At 41.3% G+C, this 14,470-nt stretch overlaps 1 protein-coding gene across 1 annotated transcript in view; it reads left to right on the top strand.

Annotated features, from left to right (window-relative positions):
• RNF43 (ring finger protein 43) overlaps nt 1-14,470 on the top strand; it is a 63,845-nt gene that overhangs the window by 19,198 nt on the left and 30,177 nt on the right. The window lies entirely within an intron of this gene.

Genomic DNA, 14,470 nt, shown 5'->3' on the forward strand with positions numbered 1-14,470 from the left:
CTGGGTGGCTCAGTGGGTTGGGCCTCTGCCTTCGGCATGGGTCGTGGTCTTGGGGTCCTGGGTTTGGCCCCTGCATCGGGCTCTCTGCTCGGTGGGGAGCCTGCTTCCCCCCTCTCTGCCTGCCTCTGCCTGCTTGTGATCTCTGTCAAATAAATAAATAAATTCTTTTTTAAAAAATTGAAAATAAGCAGTTTCAGTCATAGCATCTATCCCATATTGGTAGCCCAGAAGTCATTTTTAGGTAGATGTCCTTTGAAGCATCTCAGAGACTAATTTGTGCAGTATGGAAAAAATCTGTATTCCACACTGTAACTTTACCTGTTTGAAGTCTCTCCCCCAAACAGGTAAATAATGGGATAAAGGTAATTATGGGTTTTCTCATCTTTTCTACTTACCTGTTCCTTGTTGTGATTAAACACACATAGCTTATAACTCTTTTAGAAACAAACTGAATTGCCGTTATTACCCTTTCAACGCTTGCATGGTATTATAATCCATTTCAATCACAGTGTGACATAGTGGGAGCCAGGAGACAAAGGTACGTGGGGAAGATAGAAGGGGCTAATGTTTTCTCCTGTACTGGTTTTGGGAAGAGTCCTTCTCTAAAGGTACTTCTTGAGGAAATCTTTTTTCTTCCCAAGGCCTAATAGAGATTAGTGAGAGATGTCTGCAAAGCATTTGAAGCTCTTTGAAATAAAGGCATGGATAAACACTCAGTATCATTGTTATTATCATTAAAAAGGAAAGCCCAGCATGTGATGTTTTGGGTCACTTCCAGCGGGCTTTTTTGATGTCTTTTTTGATGATGATTTCTTTTTTGACCTTTGCCTCTTGATATCTTTATACATTTATTGACACTGTTGGACAACGTCTTGAGATGCTAAGTAAGAGGGTGTTAAGAGTGAAATGTCTACTAGCCTCCATTTCTATGCGTGGAATGTCTCAAATGTGTTTAAAGTATATAGTTCAGGGACACCTGGGCCGTCGGGTAAGTGTCTGCCTTTGTCTCAGTCATGATCTCAGGGTCCTGGGATCGAGCCCCATATCAGGCTTCCTGCACAGTAAGGAGTCTGCTTTTACCTCTGCCCCCGCTCCGACTCGCAGGTGCTTTCACACTCTCTCTCTCAAATAAATAAAAATCTTTGAAAAAAAAATAGTTCAGGTTTCTGTCCTTGGATACCTTTATTGTTCATGTCTGGTAATCTTGGTGGCAAACATAGTTTAATATCTGAACACTTGAGTTTTTATTTCCAATTCTATTCTTTGCCGAGTTTTATAGGAAAATTTTCACCAGCTCAAATAAATACCAAATAACTTGGGATATCCATCTGTGTTCCATTTATGAGTTAGAGATAAATTAAAAGGAAGAAGCAGATATAAAGGATCTAAAAAACAAATATTATAGGAACTCCCTAGGGGCACCATAATAAATTCTGTACTTCAGAATGTAAATTATTTCATGCCAAAAATGATCATAATGATGTCCTTATACCAAAGATACCAAATAAAAGCTAAATATGTTCGGTCATAATGTATTGAGGCAGGAAAATGTAGCAGTACATTTTAGAAAGGCTTTCTATGGTACAGATTAAAAGACTTCCTTCTGGTCCTTAGACAGCTAAATAAATCACATACTTTTATTTTGTGCCTTCTGTAGTCAAGAACTTGTGCTAATCAAAATATTCTCTTCCCTGATTGGCAGGTGTATTTAAGAATTGAGTAGAATTAATACTCAATTTCTTTTTTTAATGCTATTGGTCCTTCCTTTTGAGTTTGTGGGGTTGCTACATGTTCCATTAAAAAAAAAAAGAAAAGAAAAGGCAACCCTAGCTGATGAGTTACTTGTTTTAGATTTTAAATGGTTATTCTACAATAAAGTTTGCTTGTATACACACATATATTTTCCCCTCTAGCTTTTCAGTGAGTGGAGTTTTGTTTTTTTTTTTAATCCCCACCTCAATTTTTGCATCTCTATACACACAGATTTGTGGACTTCTGAGCTTAGCTTTTACCAAAGAAAGGTAAAGTAAGAAAAAAAAAGTGGAAAATATTCATCAGAACCAGAGAGTCTATAGGAAATCAGATAGGAGGATGGAATACATTAGGCCAACCACTATAGAAAAGTATTTGAAATTACCATCATGTTTAGCAAAAGCAACCACCCTGAAACTACTAATAATGGTAATAATATGTGTTTGTAGACACATGAAGGATTGAAAATGAGGGTTTAGATTATAATGAATAATATATATTAGATATAAATAACATTGTATATGCTATATATAGAATATATATTCACAGTATACATAGAACACATATATGGAATATAGACTATATGTACATATTCTAAATACTTATTTTTCCATCCTTTGAGGGAAGCTACTCCTCTATGCAAACCGTGGACCAGTCTCTGGAAATAGTTGCCTTTTGAGACCCTAAAGCCAAATTATTTATCTGGCTTTTGAAATTTTGCCTGTTGAGAGAAAGGATAATCAGAGGCAAAATGGAGAACCTTAGGACATCCCCCCCTCCCCCGTGTTCTTTTCCCCGACACTGGCTCTTCCACCCATAATTTCAGTTAAATTTACTTAGCAGAAAATGATCAATTCTAACCTCAAACTGATGTCTTTTGCTCTGTTTCAGGCTTGTCTCAGATTCAGCGTGTTGGAGCTGGCTTTCTTCTCTCTTGTTAATTTCTGCTCGCTCATCTCTCCCTGATTGTGTAGACTGCCTCTCTCCTTAGGAATTTTTACCATGATGGCTCAGTCAGTTAAGAATCTTGACTCTTGATTTCGGCTCAGGTCATGATCTTGGGTTGTGGTTGCTTAAGATTCTCTCTCTCTCCTTCTTCCTCTTACCCTCCCCACTCTTTAAAAAAAAAATTTTTTTTTCTTTTTCTAACCAACATAATGGTCCTTCTATGATGTTTCTCTCATTTTCATTTTGGGGGTCATTTAAAATAAAAAATCTGTGCTCACTGTCAAAAGTCTCTTCTTACTGTGAAATTTTGCTATCACTTTTGTATCCTCCATGTCATATTGGTCTTATTTAGGTTGGGATTTTGATGACCTGGCCTGTTCCTTGGCATGTCATGTAGTGCACCAGATTCACTGTACGTGTTCACTCATAATTCTGTTGAATAAGCTGGTGTGTTGCTGCTTTTTTCATCTGGAGACCGTGTTCCGCAGGCCATGTTAACAGGCACGTCGGGTTACGTGCTGACAGCTGTGTCTTCCCTCAGAAGAGATCCTTTTTTCCTCCCTATCAAATAAAAGCTTAGATTTTAGAGAAAATTGCAAAATACATCAAATGAAAGAGAAGAACTGAAATCACAGCATATGTGGTTTTCTCTATCTTTAATGGGAAAGCAGCTTCCTCAAGAATTTTATTGTAATATGTTGATGAAATGTTTATAGTCATCCCTTTACAGTTTGTTTAGAGAGTAGTTTCTAAGCAGCAGTTCCTGCATCATCTAGAAAACTTTTAGCTGGAGAAACCACATTTCTTTTCTCAAGCGGCAGAACCGGTCTTTTTTTTTTTCTTTTTGAGTTTGTTTAATACTTGATCTTTATGGTGAGGGACTAAGTTACATGATCTTCCTACCAAAAGAATGTTTCTCAGATTTTTGTGTTTTATAGCTTTCTGATTTCATTGTCATCAGAGGTTTACTTGTCAGGGAGGTGTGAATATCTTCTAGCAGTTCAAGTGTGCACAGTAATAAACGGTCTTTCATAAAGAAGGAGTAACTTCATGCTATTGATCTGATAATAGGTTTGGATGCACCTTACCAGGGGTCCAGAGCTTTGATCAGAAATTACTGAGTCATGTGTATGTTTAAAGCTAGGGAATTTACCAACACATTACATCGCCTCATATTGATAATGCCCTTTCCACAATCTTTGGGTAGGTGGGTCATGCTATGACAGACCATTCGGCTGCCTTAAAGCCATTACCTTATATTTTTCTTCAAAGGAATTTCAGATCCTGTTTAATATTTGCTACTTTTACTGTGTAGTGAAGGCAGAGATGTTGTAGTAAAAATCTTGTGAAGAAGGAAATCGGTGTTTCTTATCTATTTTCCATATATTGTCAATCTGTCCAAGTAAGCTGATTACATGGAAAACTGATAAGGAGCTGTGTTTCCTTCTTGATATACTTGCCTGCCCAGAGGCATGGTCCCCCCCCCCCTCCCCGCCCCCCCGGTGGAGAACCCTGCGGTAGAGTGTCGGCCCTCTAGATAATGTGGAATATCTGCCAAATAGCTGAACCATCGTGCCTCCGTCCATTTGCACAACCTGAAGTGGAGAGGAGGTGGGAGGATGAAAGAGGGCCATCTCCCTACCCCCAAGACTCCAAAAGTTCAAAGACACAGCTGGTGTTCCAGTGGAACCCACGCATCCGGAGCAGTCCAGTGGCTAGAGAGATAACACGACAGCCTTCCTGATATCCTCCAAAGTACTCATTTCCTGGCCCTTGACCTTCCCTGGGAATCATCTCCTCAAGTCCTTCAATCCTTTTGTTGGCCTGCTTTGAACCTCTTGTGTATTAATCTCTTTCCCAAAGCCAGGGCTGTAAGCAGTGGATAGTGAGTCCTACACATGGACTCTCAGCCGCCCCATATGAGGAGGATAGTTGAACCGTCTTGTTTCTGCATGAATAAAACTGTAGGGGCACCTGGGTGGCTCCTTTGCTTGAGCATCTGATTTTTTATCTTGGCTCAAGTCCTGATCTCAGGATCATGAGATTAAGCCCTGTGTTGGGCTCCCTGCTCAGTGGGGTGTCTGCTTGAGGATTCTCTCTCTCCCTCTCTCCCTTTGCCCCTCCCCCCACTTGAGCTGCTCACTCACTCTAAATAAATAAATAAAAATAAAAATCTTTAAAAAAATTAAAAACTGCAATAGCATCATCCTCTGAGTTCTTGTACACTTGACTTCTGTTTCCCAAATGATTTTCTAAATTATTTTCATTTGTACAATATCCAATGCTTTACCTCTTTTTATTCTATCTGATATTAAGTCATTGCTAACTATCTATACAGAGAGGCTAGATGCATCTTCTTTTCCTTCTTTGAAGCTATTTTCTAGAAGATTATGGGGCCAAATTCTAAGGGATTATCTGGAATTTCTTCATAAAATTCAACATCAACTGATAAGATTTACTTTTGTAATTTTACTTCTCAAGCTTACCACTGAGTCATAGTCTTTCTACGGTTTCAGTGCAAACAAGATTTTGATTTTATTCTTTTTTTTTTTTTTTGTATTCTAAAAATCAAACTGATCTCTATCTAATCTTATCCCAGGAGAGAAGAGTATCCCCATATAGATAGTAGTCAACTCAACAATATCTAATTGTGTTTCTAGTCAGGCCTTGTGCAAGTAAATGCACATGGGTTGTGGTCTGTTGTAGAAAATATAAACATTACAACAAGTCTCAAAATCAGGTCAGTTTCCTAACATATACTGCAATCAAAATAGTAACAAGTTCACCCCCACCTCAAGGTAGATAGTCTGAAGAATTATCCTCTAACATGATGTCCCGTCCCCCATTGCATGGGGCAGGCCACCAGCTGCTCCATATTAGCAACATGGCTCAGCAAGTTAGGACTGGAGAATAAAACAACCATATCCAGTTGAGGCTGCAAAGAAAATTCAAGGAGACACGATGTAATAATGATGATTATATTCATATATGGAGAGAAGGAGATGAATTACATGCATTGTCCCCAAATTTTCTTGTGAGAGCGTTTTGTGATAAGTTATATGATGTCTATTCCCTCATCAGGCCACGTATGGAAATAAAAAAGCCATGTAACCCTTCCTTAGCCTTTGAAGGCAGGTATTGCTCTTGGAGAGATTTGTAGTAATGATAAGAGTTCTGGAGTGAATGTGCAACTGTCTTATATATTGACTTTAGATTTATAAGGCTTAGTTGCCAGGGCTGCCATTTACTCCACTTCCAGATGTATTCAGGGGCCAATAGGTACTTAATAAAGAAATAGGAGAAACTCCCTGCCATCTTCCTTTGTCGTCCACAAGTTAGCAGAGTTAAGTAATAACTGGACTTGGTGTCCTCTGGCCTGAGTGCTCTTTAATATTTGCTGCCCCCAGAAAAACTTTCTGGCATTCTTGGTGTGAAGTCTCTTTTGCAGTCATAAGCTAGCCAGTTCTCCATGATATGTCACGATTAACTGTATTTGTGTGAAAACCATTGTGATGAGGCTCACACTGATGGAATTTGATATCTTGAGACTCGCCTCTGTCAAGAGGTGTCTTCTCTGCTTCCCGTAACTTTATTTACTATCATTTTTGAAGTCTCTGATTCTTTCTTAGTCTCGAGATGATGTTCTTTTTCAACTTGTGTATTGCTCTCAGAAAGCACAATCTCCTTCCCCACACCCTCTGCATGCTGCCCCATAGTAAACCCAGCCTCGCGGATCTGATGTCTTCGGGGTGTCTGTTTCCCATGGCAGCACAGATTTCTGCTTCACTTCAAGGGTCTTGTTACCCTCCTCTCATCAACTCTAGCTGTCCGTCAGCAGCGAAGACTTACTTACCCACCCCTCCCAAACTGCTCCGGGAGGAATCCGGTTCTTCTGGCCTCAGTGCTGACCTTGACCCTTTCCCCAGTCCTGAGCAGTCCTGGAAACTCTGCCCCCCTCAGCACCTAATTCATGCCTGATACTCTAACTTTCTTGCCCTGGCCTCAGGAGAGAGAGCACATTCTGAACACTCCTCCTTTTGTGTCGGCATCTCTGTGAGGTGCTTTGGAAGGACTCCAGCCAGGCATGGAAGGGCTCTTTGATAATATCTGACGGGTGGGTAAGAATTTCGGGCACCTGGCCAAGATACACATAGCCTGTAATCGTTAACTCAGTCTGTAAACAGTTCAAACGGCACTGAGAGGCCGTCAGTTATTACATTAGAAGAAGCCTTTCATCTCTCTTGCCTAGAAGCCAGGCGTCCAGCATTGGCCCCCACTGTGGCCATGGGAAGCACGGGGCTATGTGCAGAGCCACCAAGGCCCGAGTCGCGCAGGGCCATACAATGGAGCCTGCTCCAACTGACTGACTTCCAAACTCTCAGCATTGGAGCAATAATGAAATCATTCATTTCCTTTTGTTCTACACCTGGCTGATGCTGGAAGGAAAAAAGAAAAAAAGATAGAAAAGAAAAGAAAAGGAAAGAAAACCTTGACCAGGAATAAATAGTGGGGAAGAAATTATCATCAGAGATTGGAAATTTCATTTTCCAGCTCAATTTTCCTACCCACATCTGTGTTCTGAAACCTTTACAACCTCACCACTGACATTTTTATTTTGTTCCTTTGCTCCAGACTGAATCCAACTTTGGTCCTCAGTATACACTATGTCCCCCATTAGCTTTACAGTTACACTCGGTATTACTGGACCCTAAGTATAAGGCACAGTGCTGGGCCCTGATAACAGACATCCTGCCTCAAGGTGCTTACTAATTGAGACCTTAAGATAATACTAGATATATTCTAGAGATAACTACCACCATGAGAGTTTATAACAAGTGCCAACTAAGGCATATGATGAGTTTCTGTGGGAATTCGCAGTAAGGAGAAAGAAAAGCAAAGTGAGCAAGAGTGATTAGGGAAACTCCTTTCCAAGTCTGTGAGAAATCTTACATTCCATCCTTTTCTTTCTATTAGTTTCTTTTCTTTCGTATTTCTAACCAATTTCTTTTGTCTTTATCACTGCTAATTTTGCTAGCAATATTGACTGTTCCAGACATAGAGTAAATGGAGTCGTTAACCCTCTTTTAGAATTTTTCTGATGAACAGAATTTTGCAGAGGTAGTTACGAGAACTGCCTGCCCATGGGGCGTTCTGCCACTAAACGCAGCTTACTCTATGCATCTTGATTGCAGAAGACCCTTTCCTGATGAATATTTTTAAAGTTCAGATTAGTTTTAAGGCTGTCATTGCTGAAGCACTTTATGGTACATAGCACAGAGCAAAATTTAGATTAGGCCATAGGTTTTAGACGAACGAGAGGAATAAAATCCTATACTCATTGTATTCAAGGTGAGCACCAAAGCCCCAGATTTTGCCCCTTATTCCAGAACCCCAAATGTGAAGCAGCTAGATTCTTTTTCTCTACAAAACAGTATCTTAACACTTGCCTCATGTACTTCAGCTGAAGAAAAAGGATTCAGCCAGAAGACATTCTTCCCGCTAAAAGCTAGGGTGGTGGCAGGAGCTGCATTATGTCGTCAGCTAGACTGGGGCCCTCATGATGTAATTAGTTAGAAAGCTCTGATCCCGGGCCTCTCTATTTACTTTGTTTCATTTCCGTTTTTCTGGATTTCTGGATCACGCTTTCATCCCTTTCACATATTTTAGGGTTTGCTTCTGACTTGCTATCCAAGTTTCCTTTGCTGATTCTGAATGTAGCTTTAGGGGAGCATGAGTAAAATAGAAGAGGAGGTATGGCTTGAGGACGTGCAACCTTGTACTCACCCTGTGTTCTGCTTCTGATTTACCCATCTGCTGAGGACGAGCCCCTTCTGTGGTCCAGGACGACTACACTTGCCCCTAATTCATAGAAAAAAACAGCTCAGTCTTTAAAAAAAGAACTCAAGTCCTTTAGACGAAAACGGGCACTAGAGAAAACAAATCCAAGTCTCTCTACCATTTGCTCAGTATTATTTGTTCATGGTAAACAGGAGAGTGGTTATTTGAGAGGACGTGTTAAGTCACATTTATACAGTAGAATTGTAGAAATACAAAATGTATAAGGTACATACACAAGGAAGCTTTGTGGCTGCTATCTGATCCACCCAGTTCAATGCCCTGGCTAATTCTGAGGTCATTTACAATAAGGTTTAACAGGAGGAAGCAGTGGAGGAAGGCCCTGCTCTTCTACTCAAATGTAGTCTGTTTTTTGGGAAATGATCATTCTTGAATTTTGGCTTCTCATCCCCACTGTTTTCCTTATGCATGTAGTAAGGCAACTGCCTACCATCATTTTGGTCCCTCTAGATCAGTCATCCCAGATTTTAAGGTATATCAGAGTCAGTTTTAGCAAGCTTATTAAAACACAGATTGCTGGGCCCTACCCCGAGGGTTTCTGATTCCATATGCCTGAAGGGAGGCCAGAAAATATGCATGTGTAACCAATTCCCAGGTGATATAGATGCTGCTTAGTCTTGGGGACCAAATTTGGAGACCCACTGCTCTAGATTACCGCCTCCTTTATAACGATGAAGACTTTTAACAGAGAGCCACAGCATCCCACCTGCACTGACTGAAGTCACTGTGGCTTTAGGACCTGAAGTGAACACTTGGTGATGAGAGAATTTGTCCTACTTGCAGGGCAGTGGCCTGGAGGTGAAACCCATTTACTTACAGGTCCCTGGCAGCTTACTGACTCTCTCAAGCAGCAGGTAGCTTGTGGGAGCTCCCTTTTAGAAAAACTACTAGCTGACGTACAGAACTAGCAATAGGACTATAAGGAGAATGAAACCAACACTTTTGGTTAACTTCTGTATCTTCCTCAGAGAGAAAACTCCAAGGTTGCCTTGCCTTTAGGGGGTTCTCATTTTTCTTCTCTCCACTTCCCTGAGTCACAGAAAATTTTGGGTTGTACACGAGATGATTTTAGAAGCTAAGTGAGGGGAATTTCACTCTCGCAAGACAGGCTACATAGCACCGTCCCTTCTGGATTTATTGAGGTGGGACTAGTTCAAACAAACCAATAAGCAGAAGCTCTGCTTTTAATTGGATTCACTGATGTAGACATTGTAGCTTTTTCTAACTCAATATTTACAATGTTAGCACAATAGGGCTGTAGCTGAAGACATAAACAGGATTTGGCAGATTTATATCTCCAGTCCTGTCCTTTCACTCAAACTTTGGTTCTTATTTCAAATTGCCTATAGGATTTAAATGTTCATCTCTAATTCAGTATTTCCAAGAGTCAATTAATTTTCCCTGTGCAAAATTAACTTCTTCTTCCAATATTCTTCTTTGGGTTGATGCAATTCCCACCCTCCCAGTACCCCCCACCCCCCGCCAGTTCTCCAAGTGTAGATCCTTTAGCTCCTTTCTTCCTTTTTTTTTTTTTTTTTAAGATTTTATTTATTTGACACAGAGAGAGAGAGAGAGAGAGAGATCATAAGTAAGCAGAGAGGCAGGCAGAGAGAGAGGGGGAACCAGGCTCCCTGCTCAGCAGAGAGTCTAATTCGGGCTCAATCCCAGGACCCTGAGATCATGACCTGAGCCAAAGGTGGAGACTCAGCCCACTGAGCCCCCCAGGTTCCCCTAGCTCCTTTATTCTTATACTTCAGTCTGTCAGCAAGTACTTTCAACACTTCCTGCATAATTTCTGTGATTCATCCTTTCACCTTTTAACGGTTACCACCAGAGTTCAAGCTCTCATTGTGCCATGCTGGATTCTGGAACAGCTCTCTAACTGGCTTTCCTACCCCCCAGTCTCTTTTCATTCTACTGTAGTTTTTACTCTGATACTCAGTTGTGTTTAAAATACTGCTTTGATCATGAGATCCCATTGCTTCAGAATTTAGAGTGATTCCTTTTTCTCATATGCCAGCAAGGTCCAGCTCTTATCTTGGCACTCAGCGCTTTCACAATTTGACCATAACTCAGCTATCTAAGCTATCTTGGCCACTCTATTTTTCAGTCACAGAAGTCTTCTTGTACTTTGAAGCCTTGAGAGAAACCAATCAAGAAGCCCACTTTTCCTATGACTTGGTTCCATGGAAGTTCCCCAGACCCATTTCACAGAGCCTGCCAATCAGTATGCCCTTATTTTACATATGTGGCCATTCTTCTCTTATCCAAATCTTATTCAGTTCAGCCTTAGGGACTGGCTTAAGATTCATCACCTCCACTAAGCCCACAGGACCTGTTGGCTGTGCCGCACAATATAACACTTGATAGTGTACCATTTTATGCCATCCTTGAGTTGTGTTCATAGGTTACTTCCCTAATAAGACTATAACCCCTGGGGTGGATTTAACATAATTTTGGAAAGAAAATAGATGTTCATCAAACACTTGTCAACAAAGAGGCCACATTTCAGGCCCATTCTGATGCGCTCATGGGGCAAATCTCCATGTGTACCCATCCCGTGCCCTACTCATGTGACTGTATCTTGACAAGGAGCATTTGGGAGCTATTGATCTTTCCTGTAACAAAGGATTTGGGAAGAAATTGTAGCAGCTGCTATTTTAGGGAGAAAGATGGTTCTAGAAATCAGCCTGATAGTGTCCAGGCTAAGAATCAAGCTTAGTGACAGAGAGCAATTCTGCTAGTTAGGTATTTGTCTCAGAAGGGAGTTCAGCCTCTGAAGTATTTCAGGTAGGCATGAACTGAGCAGTTAGATGTATTGCTACTTTCTGAAGTGAGTCTACCTAAAGGCGAAAGCATGGCCCGATGACTGGGTGATCACTCCCACACTGTGAGTTCTCTTTTATACGCTCCACGAGGTACCCACCCGAACAAACACTTTGAAGAAGCAAAGGAAAGTGCTCAGAACCTAAATGTAGTCACTGTGTCAACAGCAGTATCAGATAAGGTGAATTTTATGGAGTGGGGGGGGGGGCGCGGTGTGGTGGGGGAAGAGTCGACGCATCTGTGGTCAGTGATTCAGAAACTTGGTGCCACATTATAGGGCACCATGAAGCCACCTTATGGCCCGGCCACCCCATGGTGGCTGATGTCATATAATTACCCATTTGCTAACTGGGCCAAGAGGAAATTGATTGGATGAAAGCCAGAGTAAGGTATAGTTACCTTGTAGCTGAGCCACAGTTAGAACCTATGCGACCAGATGGCTTTGGGGGACTTCTTTCTATACCAGTGAAGCCATTGTCGTTGTCAACTGCAAAGTGGTTGATTGTTTTATAGGTATCATGCGTTTTTGCTTGCCTACTCCTAAAACAGATACATTCTTATCTGAATTTATTCAGATGTGCTCCATGGCTCACACATTGCCATATTATGATATCTCAACCAGGAGCAGGGGCCAGACAATTCCTATTGGCTGAACTAGGACTGAATTTAATTCTAGATTGACTCAGCTTCTCTGTTAAAGTTGTTTGAAATTCTGATATCCCGCCAGAGACTGTTTCTAAGGAGTTCTCAGCATGAAGTATGAATCACAAACAAATAGACTCTCGGGAGACCAAAAGCACAAGCTTTCAATATTAATGCAGCATTCATTTATTGGCTGCCTGTTATATTAAGGCATTGTGCTCTGCGGGATACAAAGAAAACCTTGCCCTCAATTTAGTAGATAAGAATATAAAGCAGAGGGTGAAAAGTACCACACCATAAATACAAGCAACTTGATTGGGACATTTCAGAAGAAGAAGAGGTTTTTCATGAAAGAGGTAGCATAAAAATGTGCCTTTGAGTGATAAGTAGCATTTTTAAAAAGTGACAGGGCAGGAATAAAGATATTCCAAGAGGACGCGAGAGAAGAGTAAGACAGTTTGGTTTGGACAAGCAGTATAGTACATTTAGAAAAGTGGGAATAAGGCTGAAAAAGCAGAGGGAAAGAGGAAGGAATTAATACTTTCTGAATGCCTACTACTATGTGCAGGAAATGGTAGTACTTTAAATATGTTATTTAATCTCTACAGTGATATTCTTGCATGGATAGTGGTATCTGCATTTTTTTTTCACCCAGAAAGACACCAAGACTCAAGAGGTTAGGGTACCCACTCTGAGTTGCACACATCTTTCAAGTGACAGAGCTGTGAAATGTGAAATGTGAAACCAGGTTGTCTGATTCCAAAGCCAGCACAGAGAGCCGCAGCCTTGATCTGATAGGCTAAGGAGTTTGAAATTAATTCAGGAGGCAGTGGAGAGTTGTTGATGGTATTTGTGCAGGACAACGACATGACTGGTGCTATATTTAAGAAGAGTGCTCTTGCAGAGAAATACAGAGCACTCTGGAATGGTGAGACTGGAGACTAGTTAAAAGCCTATTGTAGTGCTTCAGGCTCCAGGGAGATAGAGGAAGTAGGTTTCCAAAGAGGAGTTTGAGTGATGGGATACAGGAAGGGGGGATCCTAATGGCTCTGAGGTGCTCAGCCTGGGTCTCTAATGACAGTGCCCTTAACAAAAACAGACAAATTAAGAGAAGTTATTGGCTTAGGGTGGAGTGCAGGCAGACGATGATGTACGTATGTTTGGTATTTTTGAGTTTGAGGGACCAGAAAGACCTCAAAGAGACAATGTGTATCAGACATTTTATAGTGCAGGATAATTTGACTTAGGAGAAATTTTTGGAATTTGCCAAGATACTAGAGTGAACAAGAACCCCAGAAGAAAGGTAGTAAAATCAGAGAACATCTCCTTTTATTTATTTATTTACTTTTAAGATTTTATTTATTTATTTGGGAGAGAGAGAGCAAGAGCAGGGGGAACAGCAGAGGAAAAGGGAGAAGCAGCCTCCCAGCTGAGCAGGGAGTCTGATGTGGGACTCGATCCCAGGACCCTGAGAACAGGACCTGAGCTGAAGGCAGCCCCTTAACTAACTGAGCCACCCAGGTGTCCCTGCACCTCCTTATATTTAAATGAGAGGAAGAAGAAAAGAAGAGGAAGGCAGAGGCATCAGATGAGGCACAGACAAGTGGAAGAATAGAACAGCATTACATCAAGAACAGCAAGTAGGGAGAGTGTCAAGAAGGGATGTTCGACACGTCAGAAGTAAGTTAGGCATATGGCCTTGCTTTAGCTTCAATCCACATTCTTAGAAAACAACTGGCCCCGTACATCCTTTGTTCCTTGTGCTTTCAAGTCTGTTCTGGAGGAACTTAGTGAACCAGGAGAACCGTTTTCTTATTGAAGACATGTTTGGTGATCACATTTTAAATTTAAGCTAGTGAGAGCTCTCAGTTTTGCTGCTGCCAAAATAAACTGGACATTTCAGGTCTTGCTCTAAATCATTGGAGGTTTAGTTCCCAAGAAGGCGCTCAGAATTTTGGCACTTGTATTCCTTTCCTCTGTGGCTCTTCCGATGGTCTGCCACATCGCCTTTCATTATATTTAATACATGCAGTCCATGCCCAGAATTCGGGATTCCTGGTTGCAAGCCCAACGTGCATTGTGTTGTCTCTTGGCCCTCATTTGTAAAATGGGTGGTACTAATAAAGGGAGAATAAAATAGCTAATGAGGGATTATAAAGTACTTTACCAATATAAAACGCAACATCAAAGCCGAATAATCGTCTTAATTCAGGGCGAAGGGTTCCATTAGCAGGGTAAAAATAAAAAGGACAAAGGGTAGTGTTGCTTTGTACCTTGATAACAGTGTAGATCTCCGAAGTGCGGCTGTTGATCCTCACTGCCCTGTGAACTCTCAACCTAGAAATTTGGCTCTGCTCCTTCCTAACTCTCCCAGGACTTCCCTTACCCACTAAGTCTGGCGATGGCCCCTCTCCGAATGTCCTGACGGACGCAAGCAGGAACTTCT

This window comes from Mustela erminea, chromosome 18 (genome assembly GCF_009829155.1).
Source record: "Mustela erminea isolate mMusErm1 chromosome 18, mMusErm1.Pri, whole genome shotgun sequence".
NCBI lineage: Eukaryota > Metazoa > Chordata > Mammalia > Carnivora > Mustelidae > Mustela > Mustela erminea.